Consider the following 22,575-nt stretch of genomic DNA (forward strand, 5'->3'; position numbering starts at 1 on the left):
CAGCTTCTCACATTAAAATACAACCTGTATCTTTTGGCTCAAAGTAGCTTTTCCCACTGGAGTTTTTGTAGAATTGGAAGTCTTAGAGATGCTAAAATTATTTTACAGAGTCCACTTCACTCATGTAGAAATGTTGTTGTTGTTGTGGTGGTTGTTGTTGTTGCTGCTGCTGCTTGCTTTTTAAAAAAGCATTCTGGATAAAAAGAATGGAAATATGTTAAGACTGACTATTCTTTTGCATGGCTTACTACTATTTGAATCTGGAAATGAAGCCTATGTTAGAAAAATGAGGGCACTGCAGACATTGAATGACACTTCTGTTAGAGGGACAAACAAAATGCTGCCACTTTCCACTGTGGATATAATTTCTTGCTGTTTCCTAATGCAGTCCAACTCGCTCACAGTACTGATTCCTTACACAACTGAGAGCTTGAATACAGCCAAGGATTCTATGGCTGACCATGTGAAAAAGCAAATCAGAGCGTCGGCAGGCCTTGTGTTTGCTAGCTCGATGAAGTTGGCTACTGAAATGGTGGGGAGCATCCCTCAGATTCCTTACTTGTCGCACCATCTTCAATACTTCAGTTAAATTAATCTAGGACAAAAGTGACAATTGCAGCCTTTCCTGTTCATCCTCAGCTGGGGAAATGTGAGTAATGGTACAGTTCTAACAGCATAGGCATCACTAAGGGTTTAGAAGATTTGGTGCACAGGCCCCATGCCTTTGGGCAAATTAAGATTGCGTGGAGATGGGCTCTCACCATCCTCTAAGCCAGGGGGAACTTTTTGGCTCTGCAGGCCAGATCCTTATGAGATTTCAGGGTGTGCAGAGTAAGAAAAAGGAAAATATGGTGGGGGGGGGTAGGAAGTGCTCTGGAGATCGAAGGCCCAGAGTAAAACACCCAATGCTCTATTCTGCTAGGCCACCATCCAGCAATGGTCCTGCATGTCAGGTTCTTCTTCAGAAAAGGATTGGAATTATTTTAAATTCAGCATTGCATATTTCTTTATTTTTTTCTTTAAATTGCTTGAAAATGACTAAGTGCAAAAAAGTAATATATAACCTCCTTTAGGATGCAGCTAGCTACTTACCATTCTGTTCTGAAAGGCTCACGTAATGTTAACGTTAATGGAAATTCTTTCGTTAATTTGGTTGCATTATGAAAGTTGAATCGTAGCCCCTGGCACCCTAGACATATGTGCTCACATGCAGGAGGCTATTTTTTAACCAAAATACTCCCTTGATAACAGCATTTAATGGAGACAGAGAACCTCAGGGCACAGAGCAAGAGAAGGAAGTCAGTTGGTGGCTGAAAAAGTATTTAACTTACTTCAGCTTTCTTGTGTTGGCAAACCAATGACCTCATCAAGCTAAAATAAAGAACCATTTCAAGATCAAACCAATTTGCTTTTAGGGCTTGATCTTATAGTGTTAAAGTCAATGGCCATTTTGCTATTCATTTCAGCGAGTGGAGGAATATCTGTGTGATTTAAAGAGACAGACGCATCTGCTTTGCTTAGTCTTTTCATTTGAACAACACAGTCATATTCACAATGTGAAGTTATGTTTAGTTTCTTGATTTGGGAGAGGTGGAGTGATATTATATATGTTCTGTAGGCAGCCAAGGTACTAGTGTTAGCCTTTTCAGCTATAAATAATTTGGGACTGGGTATTTGAAGGACTGCCTTCTGCCATGTGTTCCTCTTCATATGCTCTGATTATTACATGAGTGTCCTTCTCTAGACCCTTGAACTCCATGGAACATGGCTGGTGATGAAAGCCATGGCTTTTTCTGTAGTGGCCCCCACCCTGAAGAATGCCTTGCTGACTGAGGGGCATCAGGCCCCAACACTAATGGAAAAAATAACTGGGTACTGAACTAAAAGGTGCAAAAGAAGAACTTACACCCCAGTTAACAGTGGCCCATTAAAGTATGCTTCCCACAGAGTTAAAGAATAAACACAACAGAAAAATTAACTTGACTAAAGCAGGCACCAGAGAAAAAAGGAAGGCTTTCTCAAACTAGAGTTTAATTTACATAAACCAAAGTACAGTGGTGCCCCGCTAGACAAATGCCTCGCTAGACAAAAGGCATTCGCTAGCAGAAGGCTGCCCCGCAAGATGAAAAAGTCAATGGGGCTGCCTCGCAAGACGAACAAAAATGTTTTTTTCGTCGCGAAAACTGCTATTCTGCCTTGGTGCTTCGCTAGACGAAAAATTCGCTATACGAAGACACTCACAGAACGAATTATTTTCGTCTAGCGAGGCACCACTGTAAAAAACTCTCCGTCCATTTCTAGCCTTTTTCAGAGACTCTGTTACACTAAATCAACTGTACTTTATCTAACTTTCACTCCCAACCTTCAAACCCCCACCAACTCCCAAGGCTAGGAGCACTAAATGCTTTGCAACAGAGCCTTATATACACAGAGTAACGCCCACGCTTCAGCCAATTAAGAACAAAACACCGGCACCTGTTTCTTCGATTTCTTAAACAAACAGTACTGACATCAGACTGGCTTAGGTATAATTTCAAACCCAACAAACACTGTAGTGTTTCAGGTGACTGGTAAAAATGTGGCTTTTTAGCAGCCTTTAGCTGTTTGCTGCTTAATGTCTAGTGTTTAGGCTTGATGGCTGTTCTTTAAAAGTGTTATTATGCATTGAGCCTTTTATTTTGGCTAGAGTAAGAAACATAGCTGTCAACTTTCCCCCTTTTTAAAGGGAAATTCCCTTATTCCGAATAGGATTCCTCGCAAGAAAAGGGAAAAGTTGACAGCTATGGTAAGAAATGGGGGTTGTGATTTAATATTCTGTGACATTTTGCCATGCACACTCTTTTTGATGTGTATGATATAATGGTATTTAAAATAAAATAAATTAAAGATTTTTGTCATCTGTCCTGTCTTCCCCCTTCAGCTCACTCAAATTTGATTCCCAAAACATATATCTTTAATGGCATTATTCTCTGGCTACAGACTGGAGCATAGTCATGATTTTCCATAAAGCAACAATGTTCAACCGATTTATTTTCATATTGATTATGTGACTAGAGAACCAATGTATGTTTATGAAACAAAATATAGTCCATTATATATATTTGACAGATATGTGCTTGTCTAATGAGTTTAGCAAGTCCATTGATGTCTTCTGATGTATTTACTTCAGTGTGTGTAAATGCTCTTGTACACTCTTCTTTCCAAAGTTTTATTTGAAAGACAAAATATGGAATGATCAATGGCATAGATTTGTTTGTTTGTTCCTTGTGAAAATCTTCATTTCCTCCTCTTAAAATGGTAATAATCTGCAGAATATGAAATTCCATTCTGTCATAAGATATATTCATCATGCAGAGACCTATATGGGTTTTGATCAATCAGTTTCTAAATGGGGATAGAATGATAGAATTGCAGAAATGGAAGCCCTTTCCCAAAGGGTTTCTGCATTTGTTTGTGTGTCTTTCACCCAAAAAATCTCAAACCTGTTAGCTTTAGCCAGATATGGATTAGTCCTGAATTCTACCATACTACTGAGCATGATGTGTATTTTTGTTTATTAAATTTGTATACCCCCCTTCATCCAAAGATCACAGGGTGGGCCACAACATAAAAATATAAAATGAGAACATAAAATACATAATAAAACAAAAATAAACCATTAACGCCCCCCTCCAAAACACAGTTAAAAGGCCAAAGAATGTTAAACAGCCAAAGGTTATAGAAAACCAGTATACAGTAAGCAGCACATAAATGGCGCACAGAAATCTACCAAACCATTCCACGTTCTGAATCCTATATTAGTAATTCAAGTAATAGAGAGAACAATGTGAAAAATCTAATACAGAAGCCACAAACAGAAAACTCACTCAAGTTAATGCAACAGGAAACTTTCAGTCTTTAAAGTTCCTTTAGCCAGACTCCTGTGGATATTGACAAAGGTAAGTCCGATCAGATGAAATATAGAAGATGTTACGGACAAATGTTAGACAGGGTGCCGGCATTTGTCCCCTGTTTCGCCCATGGACAGTTTCGGGCTTCTTCAGTAAATTCTTTCCCAGGGTTTACTGTATTTTCATACATTCACTGGTGGTATAAGCCAAACCTTATTAGTATTTAAACATTCAATACAAAAGGTATCAAAATTTCTAAATAATGTCTGAACAGACGAGAACAAAAGTCAATACTTACAATTTACGTGTTGCATCTCATCTTAGCTACAACATTTAATCTTCTTCTTCAGACTATTCTCCCTCAGGGTTTTGGTATATTTACATACTTTCACTGGTGATATAAACCAAAGCTAATTAATATTTAGACATTCATTGTATGAATAATCAAGGATTTCTACATCATTTCTGAAAAAAATAAATAAATACAAGGATCAATACTTACACTTCATATGCTAAGTTCTTTCTTGGCTTAAGTATTTATTCATTTAGCAAAGTTGCTGTGTTTGGGTCAAACATATATACAACATTTCATAAGAGGTGGTCTAACAGGTGTTAGTTATCAGAGAGAAGGAGGGAAGATATGAATCCTAATAATACTTACAGTATGTTCTTTCTATGTATTTAACTGCTAATTTATAGATTTAAATAAACACTGAAAGATCGAGATCTGAATTCAGTCCCCACGGTTGCAGTGTTTTAAGCATAAAAATTAATTTTGTTTCTTGTTGTCTTAAAAGGTTATGGAAAGGCATTTTTTTTTTTTGGCCTGGCACCTGAAGATATGTAGTGAAGGCACCAGGAGACCCTCTTTGAGGAAAGCATTCCACAAATGGGGAGTCAATGCAGAAAAAAGCCAATTCTTATGTTGCTACCCTCCAGACCTCTCTTGGAGGAGGCACACAAAGAGCTGTGTAAAGCTGTGTAAAGCTCTCAGGACATTCTTGACACAGATGGATACTGGAGACAAGAGAAGCATTCCCCCTCAAGGGCATGTTCAGTCATACTGAGGCATAAGGACTCCACTCTGTTAGTGATGCCAGGTTCTGTCACAGGTACGTGGAAACTCTAGCTGCTGAAGATGCTGCTTTGAGTATGTTCGGTTAGTAGTGAAAACAGCCAGAATAATTGCTCTTCTTGCTTTGGCATGCTTGTATTTATTGACCTTGTCGTGCAGAATATTAATTGGAAACAAGTAATTGAATCTGAGATTGTGCTTTGATTATGCAAATGGTTTCTCAGCTATTTGGGTTTCATTACATAATAAAGAGAGTGTCATATGAGCAGTAGAGTAAGTGCACTTATATATTTTCCCTATTTATAAGCAATGCATAGCACATTTCCCATTATCCAGATTTAAATGATCATAACTCATGGTTTGACCAAATCCAGCGGAACCTTCGTACTATATCAACCTGGTCATAGTGGCAGGGGATAGCATTCTTTCAGCCAAACCCATAACTAAACAAAACAAATAGAATGAAGCAGAATTCTATTTTGTTTATCTAAGAGCAAGCTATCTTACTTATTTTTGCTTAAATGGAGCCTAGATTGGGTTGTTCTGTAGCTTATCCTGATTATTCAAATGCTGTAGCTGGCTCCTAGCTTATCTAAAAAATTAAAGCCGAGCTGTACTCGATCACATGCTTTCCATTGATTCCTTTTATTTGAAAAGCAATGCAAAAAGGTATCATATTGGCATGGATGTATCAAACAAGATAAGAAACCAGAAGCAGATATGAATAATATCAGAGTAATGGCCCATACGGCTGATTGTCTATTATGGTGACTCATTTTGGAGACCTCAGGAACATTTTGTTTGGTTTACATTTTTATGCGAATGGAGCTAATTTGCATCTCCTGGATACATATATGGCTTTGAATGTCATTATCGCTCAGATTTTGCATTTCTCCAAAAAATTCCCTGCAGTTTTATGCTCAAGGAATCAAAAATATGAAAAAGAGTGCATTTAGGATGCAATACATTTAGAAATGCTTACATTGAGATAAAATACATATATCTGAGTACATATTAAAATATGAATTTTCATACATATTTTTTAAGAAAGTGCATATGGAAATGGGATAGGAGACATGAATAAACACGTGCAGAATTGACGCAGATCAGAAATAGATTGATCGGTCCATTCCTATTGTGCAAAAGAGGAAATAAAGGCACTTAAAGTTGCCTCACTTGCCATTTCTTTGCAATGGCTGAAGCTGCTTCAAGGAACCCATTATTGGCCTACTCATTTTAGGATGAATTCAAATGAATACCTTTCGTAGTTACTGAAGTGATGAAATGAATCAATTTATTTCGGTATTATTTGACACCTCACAGAAATTGAGCATCAAGAACACGGCACTGAATAAATGCCAGCAAGAATATTCTAGAGCAGGTGTGGTGAACCTCAGACCATTCAAGCTCCAGATGGCCATTCAAAGCAAATTTATCCTAAGAGGACACATGGCAACCCCATGGTTGCTAAAGACCTTTAATTCAGAGCACATTATGTTAATTTTTTTGATTTGGGGGGGGGCTGCTATAATCCCCATGGATTTTCTAAAAGATCATTGGTATCTGCTCAGAAACCACTAGCACAGTGTGGACGATGACAAATACAAGCGAAAGATTTATAGAGCTGCATTCAAAGTACTGTTGTGCATGGTTCCAGAGAGATTGTTAATTGGCTCCAATATGTTCATTAGCACAAGATTAAGTACTTCTCAGGATCAAAACTAATTAAATATTAATGTGTGTTTTCCCCCCACCTCTCCCTCTCATTGCCTATTAGGAGTTTAGAAGGGGAGAATATCAGGACATGAGATCCTCCATAGTTCTTTCCGCTGCTGCAGTTTCCATTTTTATTCTAATACTGCATGCTCCCCTGAACATTATGCTCCTGATAATTTTTTTAGCATCTGCCCAGTGGCTGGGCCCTAAAATCTTTTATGTTATTAACAATCTCGTTTTTAGCATCTTGCGATAAAAAGGGTCCTTCTTCAGCACACCGATGGCAGCTTTATCACTAAAACTGTGCATTTTTTTCCAATAAAAACTGTATTTCTAGAAGCTACAATAAGAATACATTTTTATTAAGTCACTGGTTTCAAAACAGTTCCTTAAAAATGCACCAGATTAGCCGCTCATGTGATGGAGAGAGTGGAGAAAAGTCTGTTACACTTTGGGAACCCAGCCTTAACCACCCTCCACAGATTGGGACTGAACATCTGCAATGGGGAGGCCTTTCTGCTTTTGTAGACTGCTTGTGTGAGTATGACATTCAGCCGCCAATGTGTGTGGAGCAGAAGGGAATAGAAACTAATAGGGAGCCTGTGACAGAGGTAGAGTAAATAGGTCCGGTCCCTACTCTAAGTATGAAAATTGCTTGGGGAGTGTCTGTTTTCCCCACCCTTGTTCCTTCTACAGATATTTTGGATGGTAGGTTGGTGATTGTTCAGTTAACTAGAATAGATCCTGATTTATGCAAGTGATGAGGATAGCAGCATTAATTTTTTTGTCATATAATTATACAATACATTATTATTATTATTATTATTATTATTATTATTATTATTATTATTATTTATACCCAGGCATCTGGCTGGGTTTCCCCAGCCACTCTGGGCGGGCTTCCAACAAAATATTAAAATACAATAGTCTGTTAAACATTAAATCTTCTCTAAACAGGGCTGCCTTCAGATGTCTTCCAATGAGAAGGCCCTCTGCCTGGTTCCCTGTAACTTGGCTTCTCACAGCAAGGGAACCGCCAGAAGGACCTCAGCACTTTACCTCAGTGTCCAGGCCGAACGATGGGGGTGGAGTCGCTCCTTCAGGTATACTGGACCAAGGCCATTTAGGGCTTTAAAGGTCAGCACCAACACTTTGAATTGTGCTTGGAAACGTACTGGGAGCCAATGTAGGTCTTTCAAGACTGGTATTATGTGGTCTTGGCGGCCGCTCCCAGTCACCAGTCTAGCTGCCGTATTCTGGATTAGTTGTAGTTTGTGGGTCACCTTCAAAGGTAGCCCCACATAGAGCGCATTGCAGTAATCCAAGTGAGAGATAGTCTGCAGGCAGGTAGGGTCTTAGCCTGCATACTAGATGGAGCTGATAAACAGCTGCCCTGGACACAGAATTAACCTGCGCCTGATACGGTTTGGTAATATTTAAAGCAAGCTTTCTAGCTGTTGTTGGACTACAGCTCCCATCAGCTCCAGTTGGCCTGGCAAATGGTCAGGTATGATTGGAGTTGTAGTTCGGCAACATCTGGAAGGGACTATGTTTGCTGCCCCTGTTCCAGTAAATAAAAGTTCAAGTTCGAGTAGAAAAGATTGTGCTTCAAGATCCCATTCTTCTAAATCATCACCATCATTTTCCATTGGTGCTTTCTACTCCTATGCTACATTTGTGCCATCTGGCTTTTTGCTGTGCAACATGCTGGTCACACTCCTCTTCACTCACTGTGATGTGTCCTAAAATGTGTGCAGCATTTGTCTGATCTCATATATCGAGCAGCCAATTGATGAACCGTGCGGAGACAGCGGTGTAACGAATCTCTGAAATAATCAAGATAACTCTAGCCTCAAGACACAAAATACAAGTTTGGAGTGCTTCAAGGGCACAAGGGCGAAAGGATATTTACAGAAACATAATCATCTTGAAAAATCACCTTCCCTTAGATCAATTCTGCAGCTTATCACTCAGCAGCAGAAAACATTAGTTAACATTCTGTACATCATAAACAACTTGCTTTAGAAATGCACGGCAGACTAAAAAATGAGTTTGCTATTATGATTATAAAAATACCTTTTGCAATGCTGCCTCCCTCCCTTCCAGTCTGGCTTTAACTGGAAAGCATCAACACATACCCACAGTACCCAGGTAGTTTTCTATGTGAAGATCTGTCTGGGAACAACCCAAAACCACGAAAACAACTCAGATTTCATGAGTTGTGGACCAGTTAGGTTACTACAGGTCTTTTATCAACTGATCTTAGACAGGAAATACCACATTCAATGCTAGTGCCGGATTTAATATATGTTGTTGCCACTCTATTCTTGATGTGAAACAAGAAAAAAAGTAGAACTAAGAAGAAATTCTAGAATCATATAAATGATGCAAATGATGCACTATTCTCCTAGAAACATGAAAAGAATATTTTGAGAAGCAATTAATTTAACTTCTTTAAAATTAAAAAAGATTAGCTTTTAATAGCAATACATAGGCACTTTATCCAATAAACAGCTCTGTATTTCATTTTATAGTTCTGAATTAAGAGGCTGCTTTGATAGTGGATCAAGGAAAAGAAAAATAGCACAGAGTTCAATTTAGTTATTTATTGCTTAATTGAACCAACACTAAGTATTTGCAGCTAATTTCCTTAAATCTTGTAGAATAATTAGACTTGTTGATCTTTAAGGTGGCTATAAAAGAAAACAGTTGCCATCTAGCATTCATGTTCTTCAAGGTTGCTGTCATATTTTGGTATGAATTTATTTGGAAATATTCCCCTCATTGTTATTTCGAAACGGGGGATAGACTATTACTAGACTTTGTAGAGTGTGAATGGGTTTATTCATAAATCCACCCTGTCCAATTACTGCATTTATCAGCACATTATCTTTTATTTAAAAAAATCTATATGAAAATTCATATTTAAATACATTTTTAATTTCAAAATACAGATCTAAATATGGTTATTTAACATCATTTATATGCCACTCAAATTTTTCTATATATATATTATCTCAATGTACTTATCCTGAAATGTGTATTTCCTAACCTCCAACACATGCACATAAACCACACATTCATCGTCATCTAAGCTTACTGCCATTAAAAAAAAATCTGCTGTCTAGAAATTGGATAATGAAGGTAGTATGTCATTGAATTCCTTGGAAATTTTGGCACCGATGATTCCACCTCCTTGGTCAGAAGGGAAGATCCACATTGAACAAAGTTTTCACATGATTGGATTATATGATACTAATGGTTATATATATATATCCTTATCCATTGGTTCTTAGAGTAGAAGATGGGTCTCCATTAAAAAAAAAAGTTACAAAGGGTGGCAACTTCTACCTCACCTTCTGCCTCAGTTTTAACTCACTATCAATTTATAGAAGAGCACTGATTCCCAACAATATGACCCGTGCTGGAGTGTGGCACAATTTCACTTTTCCATTGTTTGGCTGGAGAAGGGTTTCCAGGGCTGGTTCCATGTTTGAAGGACCGTAAGTAAGGATAGATCTGTCTGGTGGGCTTCTTCTTCCCTCAGGGGGCCCTAGTGCTCTTACCTTTTAATTAATTTTATTTCATAAAAATTATATGCTGCTTAACTGTAAAAACAACAAAAGAAAACACCTCAAAGCAGTTTACAATAATATCTAAGCAGTTTCTGGCAGGCAGTACCAAGCAGCAGCAGCAGCAGCAGCAGCAGCACACTGAGCTGCTGAGTCTAGCCATTATGTTAATTTCCAAAATGCCATGGATCAATACTCTTCCGTAAGAGCTGGGCCAGAAGCTTTTAAACAGGAGCCCAGGGCAAGTATCAGTTGTAGACTCCACCAGGATGCTGGGGCCCTGGCCACTGTCCAGCAATATAAGGTGCTGAAACTGACCTTGAGGTTTTGAATTGCTGAGTCACAATATTTTTTTCTGACACTTCTTCAGTTATGAATAAGAGAAAATTGTTCCTCAGTGAAGAGCTCTCCCTTTTGAACAGCTTCTCCACTTTAGGGATGCTTCCAAATTTCTCCTCTTCTGACATATGAAGATTATCTGTACATGCGAAATATCTTATATGAAACGGGCCTATGCCAAGAGGTGGAGTCTGGCTCTAAGCTGTGTACACTATGAATGGGGTGGATGCTGAGTACCAATGGATACGGATGGGAAAGCTTGAAAAGTTGTCAGTGATACTTACAATGATTATAACACTGAGAATCGCTGAATCTATTCCCAAGGATTTGTTGAGTGCATTACACAGCTGTGGAATGGCTGTGGCATGAGTTTTTCCTTCCATACATCTTTACATATTGTGAAATAACTCTCTGCCTTTGATGGTTTCTGTGCTTGCAGAATATTATCTCTGTAATATTCTACTTAAATGAGAACTTTAATGGAATCTTGGTGTATCTGTCCTCAAAATGGTTAAATTAGTCTAATGGCTAATGGAGAGATGATGCGCTCAAGCCAAGTCATTTACTTTGCAGGTAAGCCCAAGAGCTCACAGACTCAAGTATCCTGTCTGAATAGTATCCCTCTACTCAATGTTTAAAAGAGTCAATAATAGATATGCCTCAAAATTGGGGAATTCAGCTTTCTCACCTCTATATACAGAAAGGGCAACAGCAGCTTGAGAATAAATGGCCTCTAAACCTTAGTAGCTTGCTGTTTAAAAAAACAATATACCTGTAAAGAATAGGTCAGAGCAAAGCTGGTCCTCACATGGCAGAGCTGAGAAGTCTCACAAATTTGGAGAAAGACATTTCTGATTAGAGACTAGGAACAATTCATTGGGAAGACAATACTGCTAACCTCTCCATCCTTCCCTACAAGGGCTGGAAAGCAATTGGAATGCTGCCTAATATCACAGCTGGTCTCTATCCTATTAGGAAGAACATCATAGCTCACAGGTAGAGATCATGGTTTGCATGCAAAATGAATACAGTTGATACCATTTCCATTATAAAAATACCTAAACTTGGAACTACACAAACCATATTGCTTCCCTCCACCAGCATAGTCATATAGATATTCAAAATACATAGCTCTGGATCAGGACTTGTGGTGAGTAGAGTTCTTTTCTTGCAATGCTCCACTGGAGGACTGAGGAAGGTACTGTCTGCCACACACACACCCTTTCCCCCCACAGCACCATGCCTCCAAAGGATTGAGGGAGCCTCCTGAACTTTGTGTGATGCTGCAAAGGGAAGGGAAAATCAGTCAACGCCTCCAGTAGGAATGGAATCCCCTGCACAAAGTGAAGGTCGAGCTGGACAGCTCCATGCAGCATTCAGTCTGAAGAATTCATGAGAGCAGAGCCCAGATGTTGATTCAGCAGCAGTCTTATCTCAACCAAGAGTGGTAAACCTGCTAACTTACCTCTGAGCCAATAAGAAACCAAATGTGACAAAGAATTCTATGAGCTTATTAATTGGGATTGGCAAGACAAGAGGGCCTTCTTAAACAAGCAATGCAAAGAAATAGAGGAAAACAACAGAATAGGAAAAACCAGAGATCTGTTCAAGGAAATTGGAGATATGAAAGGAACATTTCATACAAAGATTACCATAATAAAGGACAAAAGTGGAAAGGACCTAACAGAAGCAGAAGACATCAAGAAGAGGTGGCAAGAATACACAGAGGAATTATACCAGAAAGATATGGAGGTCTCATACACCCCAGGTAGTCTGGTTGCTGACCTTGAGCCAGACATCCTGGTGAGTGAAGTCAAATGGGCCTTAGAAAGCACTGCTAATAACAAGGCCAGTGGAAGTGATAATATTCTAGCTGAACTATTTAAAATTTTAAAAGATGATGCTGTTAAGGTGCTGCACTCAATATGCCAGCAAGTTTGGAAAACTCAGCAGTGGCCAGAGGATTGGAGAAGATCAGTCTACATCCCAATCCCAAAGAAGGGCAGTGCCAAAGGATGCTCCAACTACCGCACAATCGCGCTCATTTCACATGCTAGCAAGGTTATGCTTAAAATTCTACAAGGCAGGCTTAAGACCGAGAACTCCCAGAAGTGCAAGCTGGATTTCGAAGGGGCAGAGGAACCAGAGACCAAATTGCAAACATGCGCTGGATTATGGAGAAAGCTAGAGAATTCCAGAAAAACATCTACTTCTGCTTCATTGACTATGCAAAAGCATTTGACTGTGTCGACCACAGCAAACTATGGCAAGTTCTTAAAGAAATGGGAGTGCCTGATCACCTAATCTGTCTCCTGAGAAATCTCTATGTGGGACAATAAAGCTACAGTTAGAACTGGATATGAAATAATTGATTGGTTCTAAATTGGGAAAGGAGTACGACAAGGCTGTATATTGTCTTCCTGCTTATTTAACTTATATGCATAATTCATCATGCGAAAGGCTGGACTGGATGAATCTCATCCAGAATTAAGATTGACGGAAGAAATATCAACAACCTCAGATATGCTGATAACACAACCTTGATGGCAGAAAGTGAGGAGGAATTAAAGAACTTTTTAATGAGGGTGAAAGAGGAGAGCACAAAATATGGTCTGAAGCTCAACATCAAAAAAACTAAGATCATGGCCACTGGTCCCATCACCTCCTGGCAAATAGAAGGGGAAGAAATGGAGGCAGTGAGAGATTTTACTTTCTTGGGTTCCATGATCACTGCAGATGGTGACAGCAGTCACGAAATTAAAAGACGCCTGCTTCTTGGGAGAAAAGCAGTGACAAACCTAGACAGCATCTTAAAAAGCAGAGACATCACCTTGCCAACAAAGGTCCGTACAGTTAAAGCTATGGTTTTCCCAGTAGTAATGTATGGAAGTGAGAGCTGGACCATAAAGAAGGCTGATCGGCAAAGAATTGATGCTTTTGAATTATGGTGCTGGAGGAGACTCTTGAGAGTCCCATGGACTGCAAGAAGATCAAACCTATCCATTCTGAAGGAAACCAGCCCCGAGTGTTCACTGGAAGGAGAGATCCTGAAGCTGAGGCTTCAATACTTTGGCCACATATGAGAAGAGAAGACTCCCTGGAAAAGACCCTGATGTTGGGAAAGATGGAGGGCACAAAGAGAAGGGGACGACAGAGGACGAGATGGTTGGACACTGTTCTCGAAGCTACTAACATGAGTCTGATCAAACTGCGGGAGGCAGTGGAAGACAGGAGTGCCTGGCGTGCTCTGGTCCATGGGGTCACGAAGAGTCAGACATGACTAATCAACTAAACAACAACAACAGACTTGGAGCGACCCTTTTTCTTCTCTGAAGTTGAAGAACTGTAAACTGCCCTGGTGCTAGGGGCAGTTGATTGCTCCATTGCCCATTCCTCTTCAATCCTACAAGCTCCCAAAGCTCCACTGGCATTACCATTGGCTGTTTGTTTCCTGGCCCAACAATCCAACTCTCAGAAACCAACCCTCCAGTTGCATAACAATATTATGCAGAAACAAAATAGAAAATTCTTTCCAGTAGCACCTTAGAGACCAACTGAGTTTGTTCTTGGTATGAGCTTTCGTGTGCATGCACACTTCTTCAGATACCTTAGAGACCAACTGAGTTTGTTCTTGGTATGAGCTTTCGTGTGCATGCACACTTCTTCAGATATTATGCAGTACATCTATGGCATGCAATAAAATGGATATTGAATTAGAGACATTGATTGGCGAAAACTCTGACTAAATTAATCACTGTGGGTGTTCCCAGAAATTAACTTATTTACTACATGTACATTGGCATGGCTCACATCTGCACATCACACAGCTATTTTCTGCCTGTCCCCTGATCCCACCCACAACAGTTTCTCCACCCTCTTTGAGGCTGGGAGGCAGAATAGCATTGTGAAATATTTGCTTCTATCCTTCTGCCAATCTCCTCTACTTAATTTGCATTCAGTTTGCATGGGTTGCCTGTTATTCCACTGAATATACTGCATACAACAGGAAAAAAATATAGATTGGATGGATTATGCCGTGCCACATCTTTGAAATTTCTTGACATTCTAGCATAAGAAACTTCACTGTGCTGCTCTGTACTGATGTGCAAAATTCCCATGGGGGAAATATTGATGGTGATCTCGTGCACATTGTCTGATTTAAAATTCATGAAGCACGTTGCTTTTCAGTCATGCTTCCTCCATGCATTATTTCTGCTTGATTCTGTAGACATATCCACACAACGCCTCAACCCACATCCTGCCATGGCTTCTTCTCAGAATAAAATTCATTACATAGATGCCTGGATGCTATTCTTTAATGGTGCCCCTTAATATTTGAGAAGAACTTGGTGAAACAGAGGTATTGGGTAAACTAGTGACCATTTTAGTGATTATTAACAAAGAACTCTATAGCAACTCAGCCGTGTGGGAATGGGCCAAAGTAGGAGTTGGCTATTGATATGACCCGGCCAAAAGCCCACTAGCAGTGTAAGGCCAGCCTATTTCTGCCGCAACCCATGGACATGTTACCTGCCTTCTGCTTGTTCTTTTTTTTCTGATCTACACAGCCACAAACTACAATCCAATGCCAATATAGAGTTGGATGCAATCAGTATGCTGATGACACCCAGCAATGTTTCTTTAATCATCTGAGTCAGATGAAGCTATGCAAGTCAGAAATTGATGCCTGGCCATCATAATGGACTGGATGAGGGACTAGATTGAGACTGAATATTTTGACAAAGTTACCTCCATCCAACAAACCTTGCTATTTGAAAACATATACAGAACACAGAAGGCACTGGATGAAAAAACTGAAAATAAAAATGTTTTTGCTCTTGAGGCAAAACATCCAAATGGAGCTCCCTGCCTAGCCAGTAATAAGCAATTGATAATTTGTTAACCTTCTAACAGCTCCCAAAAAATCATTCCCTGAGGGTTAGCTACTCTCTCTTTGTTTATTGCATCAAAACTTGTGGATCAGTGTATTTGCTTCCATAGCACAGATCTGGAAGTCCACGTGACTGGAGGCCCAGTGTGGGCAAGTCTTATACGTGTGCCCCAGACTTCCTTAAAGCAGTGTGGTCCATATTTCAGCGAGTATGACCTAGCATGTTATTTTAGATAGCTGATTAAGAATCTCCCAAGGAGGTGAGCGAACGACCTTGTATCACATTTGGTGGAACAGTTAGTAGGTCTTGATCTCCAGAGTTCATCAGAACATTCATATGAGGCATGGCTGTGAGGATCCAGGTGTGGGGCAGCAAGTTCTAATCTGAACCAGAGTCAGACACTATAATCTCATATATTTTTGTTGGGTTTGGAAGCAGATAGACTTTCTTTGATTTTAATGATGTTCATGAGAATCTAATAGGATGTCTAGTAGTTTCTTTTATTCTTTTACTTTAGCAGTAAATTGTAACCTATTTTTATCCTTACTGGAAGCATTGAACACTATTGATTATTGCAGACTCTACCCACCACAATTGACCCTTTCCATTTTCAGACTAGGTACTGGTAGTTCAGTGAAGGCACACTACTGTCACTCTTCACTGAACTAATGCATTAACAGGGTAAGACAAAAATGGATGTCCAAATATATGGGGTGGTACTCAACTAAATAATTGTGGCTTCTTGGCCTTTTGGCTGAGATCAAGTGTGGTATCAGTTCTTATCAGTTAAACAATTATGTGACTGGAATGACTTCCTCTCCTCTCTCTGGGCACCCCTTGATTCTGTTTTGGGGGTTCCTCTGACCCTCCAGAGCAGATCTAGGCATTGTGCTGGGCATGGATAGAAGGGAGCATCCTGTTGCACAAGAAGTTGTTCCATTCATGCAATTATTTAGCTGGATATCACCCAAGAAGTGTCCATGAGGTACTATTACTGAAACTCAGTAGGGCACTTCCTAGGTTTCTGATATAGTTGCTGACAGCATATTAATTTTCAAGGTGGCAGGGGAGACGAAACTGGAGGAAGAATTTATGAAATGGTCATAGAGATAAATAGAGAGAGTGTGTGTATTAGGATAAAGATAAAATTGCTTAAGACAGTTTATTGGGAAACTCTGCCAAGTGCCCAAGGATATTCAGCAGGTACTTTAGGATAGGGTGTTCTGTCGGAAGCAGAAGTTAGACTGATGATGGCTCTTGGCCAGCTCCATAACTGTAACATTAAGATGGCTGAAAAGGAGAAGAAACCAATACAATTTCCTCAACCCATGTGTTTTTACCAAGAATGAAAGAGAACCAGATGCTACCTTCTGAAAAGAGGCACTTCCAGAAATAGCATCTGTCTCTTTGGCAAAAATCACAAGTGATTATGAAGCCACCCTTTGAATTGCCTCTGGGTTTGTATCTGGCACTCTGGTCAGAAAAACACTTGGTTGAACAGCCATTTATTCAGAGATCATTTTGAAAATACTCAACAGAATTACTTTAGTGTTCTTATGTTGAAAAGCTCCTGCTTGAAATCTCAGCAATATCTAGTTGTAGATTGGTGTGTGTGTGTGTGTGTGTGTGTGTGTGTGTGTGTGTGTGTGTGTTAGGATCCTTTTTCTGAGTCAATGCACGTGCCAAATGGGTCTTGAACCATTTTACTGTCTGGCAATTGAAACCTTCTTTCAAGCTCACAAGCTCCTTTTCATATTGTTATTTGAACACCAATAGGGTTTGTCTCTGCTGCAGTGAAATAAACTCGTTTTGTACTTTCAATAAGTTTTTATTAATTGAAAAACCATTTTTAATGCCTCCCATTTCAAGTCCTTGAGACAGTGTACAACAACAATAATAACACACATCTCTAAACATTAAAATATACATAGGAAGAAAAAACAACTGAAAAACAAGTCTAGAATTAAAATCATAATCTACGGAGATTGAGTGCCAATGAAGGTCTGGGAGCACAAATATATTTTCAAATGATGCCTAAAGATCATTAATGTAGCAAGCACAGAGAGAAGGTGGTTCCTTACTATGGGTGCCACTGCAGAAAAGGCCCTCCCTCTAGTCACTGCTAGATTCAACCATTTTGCAGGCAGTTTAGCCTTAGCATCAGCGTAACAAAGGCCAACATCCTGAGTCAGGTTGTCACCAGCACTACACGCATCAACATTGGTGACCACACAATTGTGGTGGTGGACGATTTTGTCTACCTGGGTTTCACCATAACCAGTAATCTCTCCATTGACACTGAGCTGCACAAGTGTATTGGCACGGCAGCTCTGTCAATGGCTCGCCTTTCCAAAAGGGTATGGGAGAATGTGATGTCCAATAGCAAGATGAAGGTCTACCAGGCTTGTGTGTTGAGCACACTACTTTATGGAACTGAGTCATGGGCAACTTACAACCATCAGGAGTGAAGCCTCAACACCTTCCACATGCGCTGCATCAGAAAGGATTTGGTCATCAGATAGCAGGAAAGAGTCTCAAACAATGATATGCTCTCCCAAGCCCACATTCCCATTATGTGTTTGCACTTCTATCTCAGCAACATCTACACTGGCTTAGTCATGCTCACAGAATGCTCTATAGGGAGCTGACTTCAAGCACCAGGCCTATTGGCAGACCAACTCTGCAGTGCAAATATTTCTGTGAACATTACATGAAGCCTGGCAACATCAACCCCGCCATGTGCGAATTCCTTGCAGATGACCACGGTTCCTGGAGACAGACAGTCAGGTCATGCATCCATGACAACAACCACAGGAGGGATGGCCACTGGGAGGAGCACAGAGAGAAGAAACACCATGGTGCACCTGCAACAGCACAACTGGACACCTTCATCCGCCCCAGATGCAACAAAACATGTCTTTCCTGTCTCAATCTCTATAGTCACAGCAGGAGCTGTAACTCTCTAGTGGTTTGACTTCACCTTTGAAGGTTTACTCCTCCAGTGTCTCCAAGATGTCTCTGATGCCAACTCTAGCAGCCGATAATCGTACTCCCATAGGTTGTGGAGTGACCCAGGGGACCTCATCAGCTGATTGGCATGATTGTGTAGTGAAATACAGGAAAGAGTGTTTTTAGGTTAATCTGCCTTAACATATTTTTTCATTTAATCTGCTTGGAGGTTGTTTTTACAATCAAGCGGTCTACAAATTTTATGAAATGAACACAATAAACAAAAGGTGTGAATATATGTAGAAGCCATGCTTTTTTCTTACTTCTTCTGCAGTGTTGGAAGACTAGAGCAGGGGTAAGCAAACTTTTTCAGCAGGGGGCCGGTCCACTGTCCCTCAGACCTTGTGGGGGGGCCGGACTATATTTTGAAAAAAACAACAACACGAATTCCTATGCCCCACAAATAACCCAGAGAAGCATTTTAAATAAAAGGACCACCCGCGGGCCACATTTAGAAGGCAATGGGCCACATTCGGCCCCCAGGCCTTAGTTTGGGGACCCCTGGACTAGAGGGTCTCATTAAAAACATTTGTTGAAGCAGCTCAAGAGATGTAGCATTTTGTTTTTTTGAGACAAAGATGAAAAAAGTATAGTATTCTTGTTAGCACCCTCCCTCCTCATTTGAGACATGGAAAATGAATGAGCCAAAAGGCCTATTTAGATACTCAGTTGTGCCATTCCAACCCTTTCTCTGCACAGTAAAAGAAGGACTATAGTCTGATAACTGAACAGCAACCTGAGCAACAAAAGGTTATTACATGGTGGTGCAGATGTAAGAAATATGGGCATATAACAGGCAGAACGATAATATTTCCGTGCCCTGAAAACTAATAAAAATCACTTTTTGAATGGTGCTGTCATTTGCAACACCTTTTCATGTCTTTTGCGCTTACACCAAATGACATGAGTGTGTGGTTTGTCTATCTCCAGTGAAAATGCCTCCTGATTCTTTTCAAACATAATTTGTCTTTCTGTGTGTTTGGTGCAGTTTTGTTTGTTCTTTATAGAAGTTAATAAACAGAAAACCTGTGTGCATTTTCCTGATTAAACCCTAATGAACATTTATATGCAAATTGCATATGAGCTTTGGGCATTTGGCAGGTAGCCAGAGAAGCACTCAGTACTAAAAAGGATTGTTTTTTTTTGTTGACCTGTAATAATACAGATGTTTGAACTGAAAGAAAAATAGAGGGGAAGCGATAGTATTAAACCATAATTTTATTTTAATTTAGGGGGATGGGGAAATCAATTTTCATGCTGATCCCTTTGGATTTGTTGAATGTACACTTGGTCTTTCCTCTAGAACTGCCTTCCCCAACCTGATGCCCTTCAGATGTTTTGGACTACAATCCCTATCATCTTCAGCTAGCACATGATGACTGGGGCTTATGGGAGTTGTAGTAAAACTTCTGGAGGGGGAATCAGGTTGGGGAAGGATGCTCTAGGCATAACTTCCCCTCCTTGCTCCTAAGTTGCCTGCATAATGTAAAATCTTTCTAGAAGCTTCGAAATACTTTTTCTGCTGTTGTCAACCAATGTTTGTGGGATTTTGTGGGGTGTGTATCAGTCTTCAACAGTAAAAGTGGAAGGGGGCAATGCACTTTTTTAGATTCCTGTTTTCAGTACTGCTGAAGCGGATTGATTTATTTTTTTTCTAACAAGGATAACTGCAATTTTTGTGTGGGAGAAAATCAACACAGTGCACCAAATCCTCAAGGTGCAGAGAAAGGTGAGCAGAGAGTTCAGCTGTTTGGCAGTAATCCTACATAATATATTTAAATATCCTCTGTCTTGCTAAGAGTTTTGCTGGTACTAAACAACATATAAATCCTCAGGAGCTACATACAACAATGTATTATTGATAGTTCTTATAACTCTACTGCTTGCCTCTAGGTAACTTTTTATGTACTATAACCGACAACATCCCTCCCATCACTGTGGTTGTAACATATGTAGGAACATAGGAATCAGTCCATTAGTCTATCTAGCTCAGTATTGTCTACACTTATTGGCAGCAGCTCTCAAAGATTGCAGACAGAGTTCTCTCCCAGTCACAGGTAAAGAAGCTAGTGATTGGACCTGGGACATTCTTCATACAGATGCTCTACCACTGAGCTGTGGCTCTTCCTCCTTCACAAGACAATTAAACATGAACACAAGTCTTCTCTTCTTGCCTTTATTCTGTTAATCTTTCTCAACCTAATATGAAAACAAAACTCCAGTCTTAGCTAAAGTGGTGTGGCAATTTTAAGGGTCATCCCTTTCATATGAGATGCATATCTTTTATTCCCCTTCCCAAAAGAATCTGAAACCAGAAGTGTGATCTGAATTTTCTCAACTTGCTGAGCATTCAAAGATGCCATCTGTATCACTGCAACAAAAATGCAATGCTAATTTATCATTGTTCAACTGGCTTTTCTAACGAGCAAATTTGACTGAACACAAACAAACATCTGACAGATCCAGCCCCCCTGAGCAACATATTAGTATTTATTTAGTTATTTAGTGAGGTGCTCAAGGCAGTCAACATCATGAATTTAAAAACAATAGCGAATATATAATATAAGCTATAGCAGCAATTTTTACAATTCCAGCAGGAGCAGATGATGCAGGCATCATGTATGCTGAAATAAATCATTTTCAGGTGGTGGCTGAAGACTGGAAGGGGGTTTTCTGGGTTAGCTGAATCTCTCAGAGCAGGGCATTCCACATCTTTGATGCCACAACCAAGAATGCTCGTTTCCTCTGCTCCAACCAGTTCTGACAACAGTGGAAGATGCAGAAGTGTTTCTTCAGCTGTCCTGAGAAGATAGGCAGCATCATATGAGGAAATATGCCTTTCAGGTATCCTGGTTCTGTTTTATTTAGGTCTTTAAAGGATCCAGAATATTAGCTGAAGCTAGATTCCATTGATATAGATGAGGTGGGAGTCATGACTAACTTGTCCCACTGATTTCAATAGAACCTAAGTTCAACTAAAAAAAGTTACATGGGAGTAAGGGTCCATTGAACACAATATTATTTACACCTGAATATACATACATGTATATGACTCCACTGTCAGTTGCTATGGCATTATTAATTTCTTTAATGTCTTAGTGCTTGATCCTCCAGACAAAATCAACAACCATTTGCTGAACTCAGATTCAAACATACGGATGGAAACCATAGGGAGAATTCAAGTTCTACTCAGAGAAGACCCATTGAAATTAACAAACCTGACTAATTTGGATCCATTAATCTCAATGTGTCTAATCTATGTAAAACTTGGTTGGGTGCAGCCTATGGCAAGGACTTCCTTCATTAGTTCTCGATGCCCCTGAAGTGTGTAGGAATTTTTTTTAAAGAAAAGAAAAGGTGATAATGATCATTAATATTTTATTTTCTAGAACCAATAAAACATCCGTCTTTATCTTTCTGTTTCTTCATGTACATATCAGGATACTTATGAAGGAATGGTTTCAAATTAATTCTGGGTTTGTTCATTTTTTCATTATATGATAAGTAGAAAATAGCAAAACAATAGCCATTTCTGAAAGGTTCACAACAAAAACAGGTTGGTAGTTTGCTAGAAGTCAAGGGGAGCGAGAAACAAAATGGCCCTGTTTTAAGGTTCCAACTTGTTGTGGCTTTTCCAGGACATTCCATTTCATGTGCCCTCTACCATTATCTGCATTCTGTGCTTGTTGAGCATGCTCATGAGTTCTCATTGGAATCTATTCCTCCAGCATCAGGCTTTCTATAGATATTGCGGTTTTCTTGACCCTGCTGACGCCACTTGGGCTGATGCACCCGTGTGTGGATGGTGCCATTTTGGTTGTGGGGGGGGGATCCACACTTGAATAAAAAGTTTGTTATTAGACTATATTTTGGGGAAGAAAGAATTTTATTTTGGTGATTCTGGAGAGAAGCATAAGGATTCACTTTCCTTCATCATCATATGAATAAGAAAAGCTACCGGGAAGGTGGCCTCCTGGGTGAAATATGAATCAAATGTTAAAACATAGTAAGTACTTGCAATAGATTTAACTGAATAAAGAAAAAGACTTTAATGATACAGAAAGAGAGATGATAAGTTGTCT

The 22,575-nt window shown here is 39.7% G+C and overlaps 1 pseudogene; it reads left to right on the forward strand.

Moving 5' to 3' along the window:
- The first annotated feature begins 16,218 nt into the window (after positions 1 to 16,218).
- Positions 16,219 to 16,323, forward strand: LOC117050516 (annotated as a pseudogene).
- The last annotated feature ends 6,252 nt before the right edge of the window (positions 16,324 to 22,575 follow it).

This window comes from Lacerta agilis, chromosome 7 (assembly GCF_009819535.1).
Source record: "Lacerta agilis isolate rLacAgi1 chromosome 7, rLacAgi1.pri, whole genome shotgun sequence".
Classification (NCBI taxonomy): domain Eukaryota; kingdom Metazoa; phylum Chordata; class Lepidosauria; order Squamata; family Lacertidae; genus Lacerta; species Lacerta agilis.